Raw genomic sequence first — 4,279 nt, forward strand, 5'->3', positions numbered from 1 at the left:
CACAGCATCCCTGCTCGGCTCCGCCCGGGCTGGGGAGGAGGATGCTGGGGCAGAACTAGTGCAAAAATCGGTCTGTTGAAGGGTGTGGAGGTGGAGGGAGGATGAGGTTAGGATGGAGATGCTGCAAATACGTTTGAGGTAGGTGTGTTTCTATTTTTAACCTTTTTTTTCCCCCCCCATCTTTAGTCTAAACTCGCTCGAATCCCTCTAGTTACATAAGGGGAATAGGAGTGCTGTTAGAAGAAGAAATAGAAGCTGATAAAGGGAAAAAAAAACCCAGTTGGTGTCCGTTTGACAGGATTTGGTTACTGGGTTTTGTTGGGCCATCAGCATTAGTGGGACTGTCATCCAGCTGGGGGGCTCTGCCACCCGCCTCCTGCGCTGCTGGGGTACAGCTGGGACGACAAGCGGCCCCCTCCCAAGGACACAAGTTTGGATGAAGGAGAAATACAATTATTAGCTTTTTCCAGAGTTGTCCTGAGACCCAAGAAATTTTCTTCCTCTGCTGCAAGATCGCTTGAAGCAGCAGCAGCACCAGCTTCATCTTTCTACGATCTCTCGTGAATAATTCTGATGTTTTCTGGTTTTTACCCCAATCCAGCCAGTTCTAAGATTGTTCCCTTGTTGATGTGGCTGGGAACATTTTTTTTTAAAAGTCTTTTGTATTCCTGAAATAAAAAGGAGTATTTTTGCAGCAAGTCTCATCCTCCCTTACATGTAGACAAGGTTCTTGTTGAGGTTGGATGGTCACATCTCGCTTTCCAGTAAATCCTTCCCGGCTCTCCCTGCTGGAGCAGCTCTGCCCTGGGGACTCTGGAGTCCAGCCCCCATCCCTGTGGTTCAGTGATGTTTACGCTTGGACACGATGATCTTGAAGGTCTTTTCCAGCCTAAATGAGTCTGTTTCCCAACATGTCGAAGGAGCAAAGCGGAGATCTCCTAAGCCTGGTTCTCATTAGGTTTTGCCAATCCCACATCACGGGTGTTATATTGAAAAATAATCAGCACGTTATCTCCATGGTCTGTAAAACACCAGCAGCAGCACAAACCCCCAGTTATTCTGTAAAAGCGGAGAGTGTGAGGTGTTTTGAGGGATTTTGCCTGAGAGAAATAGCCGGGAAGAGACTCCCAGGCTGTGAGCGGGTGCAGTGCTGTGTCCTGGAGGCTGCTCCTGAATGCTCAGTTTGCAAAAATCCCCTTTTCCCCGTGGCTGGGCTGCCTTTGCCTGGGGACGCTGTGAGTATGTAGGTCAGAGCTCTTCTGGGGCTGGGAAGTGTTAAATCAGGCTTGTGCTGATCTCGGTTGCTCCAATCTTTCCAGGTATTTGCTTTAGGGTTCAGCTTCCCCCCTTCCTCTGCTGGGTTCTCTGCGGTCAAAAAGCCTTTAATTGTAATTTATCTGTTGCTGATACACAGAGCAATTCTCTTTATGGCTTGGGTTTAGGATTATTTGCATTTCAATAATTACCGATGCGCGTGACACATCAAAAATGGGCCGCTCGTTTTTTGAAAAAATCTCGTTCTTTGCCTTGCAGCTTTAGTGGAGGATGAGTCTTTTGTGTGATTAATGCTGACTTATTCCCAGGACCTGGGCTATCGCCGCCGCAGCAGCTGCTTTTTTCAGCACAGATAAGAGAAAGCATCTGGGCCAGCTGGGGAGGGTCATTGTACGATATGTAGGGCACGGTGGGAGGCGGCCGCCGTGTGATTATAGAATATCTGTGACAGCCATCTGCCACTTTTTTTTTTTTTTTTTTTTCTTAGGGTGTGGGGTGTTTTTCATGTTTTAACTTTCCCAGACTTCTCATTTGATGGCTAAATTCAAAGTCCACCCTGGACTGACTTTTCTCCTTTGGTCGAGTATAAAGTTCATCCGGTAGCATCGCTTTGAATTAAATTAATACACAGACCGTAATTAAGCACGGAATTTAGCTTTCTGCCTGTTCCTAGATTTTTATTAGATTTGTCTTGTGCAGAGAGCAAGCTCCATCCCCCTCTGCCCACCCTGATTTGCAGCCTCTCCTCACTGATCACCGGCCAAATCACAAACTGTGGTCTTCGGCAACATCAGGAAAGGGGATTTAGGATTTGCAGATGTGTTTCCCTCAGACTGCATTCTGTCATCGTCTCACCCTCTAACCCAAGGAGTTTTAATACCAATTTGAAAAAAGAAAACATTTAAGGAAAATAAAGGCAGTGTTGTTTATTTTTTTTAGTGCGGTGAACATGGTTCTCAGCATTGGAGTATGAGAGTTTAAAGAGGTAAATGTGATGATGGTACAATCAAAAGGTCACTTTAGGCATAGTTTGGATGCTTCACACACACATGTATATGAGATATATATATACATTATTTGGGCCCCTTACCACAAAAGCAACATTGAGGTGCTGGAACGTGTCCAGAGAAGGGCAACGGAGCTGGTGAGGGGTCTGGAGCACAAGGAGAAGGGTCTGGAGAACTTCTGAGGGAGCTGGGGGTGTTCAGCCTGGAGAAAAGGAGGCTGAGGGGAGACCTTCTCGCTCTCTCCAACTCCCTGAAAGGAGGGTGTAGCCAGGGGGGGGGTCGGTCTCTGCTCCCAAGGAACAGGTGATGGGACAAGAGGAAACGGCCTCAAGTTGCACCAGGGGAGGTTCAGATTGGAGATTAGGAAACATTTTGTCATGGAAAGGGTTATTAAGCCTTGGAATGGGCTGCCCAGGGAAGGGGTTGAGGCACCATCCCTGGAGGGATTTAAAAGATGGGTTGACATAGTGTCGAGTGACATGGGTTAGTGATGGGGTTTATCAGAGGTTGATGGTTGGACTCGATGGTTTTAAAGATCCCTTCCAACCCAGACAATTCTATGATAATTGGGTCCCACTGAATGGTGAACAAACAGCTGAGGAAAGGGAAAGCTGTGCCTCACGGTGTACTCGTGCTCTGCAGTGCAACAGGAACTGCCTGGCTATGTCGGCATCGAGGGGCTGGGAAAACATACTCCGGGTCTAAAAGCATTTTTAATTAAGATTTGAAGTAAAGCAGATTGTCATAATCATGGATTGTCACTGTGTAAATATTTTAACTACTTAAAAGCCACTTTGCCATGGACAGCTGATGCAAAACCAGGATCAACAGCGTAGTGTGAACGAGTGCTGTGTGTGACAGCACAATGCAGCACCCCAGACACCTCACGGTTCCTCTGGTGGACTCGTACCCTGGTCTGCCTTCCTCGCTGAGCAAAACCCTTCAGATCTCCCTTTTTCTGGAAACTCAATGCCTGTCACTACCTAGCACATACTCTTGACCTTTCAGGAGGTGTTACCTGTGCTGGAGTACACTGCTCAGGTGGGTGGTTTGCTAACGCTGCGCTGTTTTAGCTACATTTTGGGGGTTCCTAGCTCCTAGTCCTCTCCTCCAGCCTGGTGGCTCCTTGCACAGCTGGTGTCTGGAGATGATGCTTCAGTGTGCTCTGGAAGCTGCCTGGAATTCCTGGTGGGAACCGGGGTAGATGTTCAGGGATTCCCAGTTAGATCTAAATCCACTTCTAGCACAATGAAATGCCCTGAGCTGTACTGCTGCTCCAGGAGGGCAACCTCTTGCTGTAACAATTTGAAAGTAGTCAGTTTCTCAGTTTTTCAGTGTAGTTTTTTTTCAGTTAAAACGTTCTCTGCCGCCGGAGCAGCCGCTGAAGATGGCCCTTCCCGGTGTTTACACGCCAGACGCTACCACAAGCGTCTTACCCAGCTCCCCGTCCCTCACGGGGGTGCCAGCACCCCCCGGGCCTTGGCCTTTCCCTCCGTGAAAACCCCGCTAGAAGGAAAACACCCTCCGAGGGCTTTCCGTGACCGCTCCAGCTCACTCCCAAGTTACCGTTTCTAAGCACCCACCATGACAGCCGCGGCCCGCTTCTTTCCCGTCACCGGGCCGCCTCCAGCTACTCCAGGCCGCACCGGCACCCCTCGCCACGGCGGCTGGTTTCCCTCACGCCCTCCCCCGGGCCCGGTCCTCCCCCGCTGCCGCTCCCCCCTCAGCACCGGGCCCGAGGCCATGGCGGCCCCTCAGGGTCGCCGCAGCCGTTGGCCCGTGCCCGCCACCCCCGCCTATTCCGCTGCCTGTGGCGCGCCTGAAAGACCCACCGGCCACCTCGTCGCCCCTCCACCTCGTTTCCTCCCTTATTCCCCTTTTCCCACCCGGCGAAGGGCGGCGCGGCTCCATTTTATTGACTTTCAGCCCCTCTCCGCCCTGTTTGGGCTCACCGCGGGGGTTGTTTCGATCAGGCGTTCGCAGCGGGCAGCCCGGCA

Source organism: Calidris pugnax, unplaced genomic scaffold (assembly GCF_001431845.1).
Source record: "Calidris pugnax isolate Ruff unplaced genomic scaffold, ASM143184v1 scaffold27, whole genome shotgun sequence".
Classification (NCBI taxonomy): domain Eukaryota; kingdom Metazoa; phylum Chordata; class Aves; order Charadriiformes; family Scolopacidae; genus Calidris; species Calidris pugnax.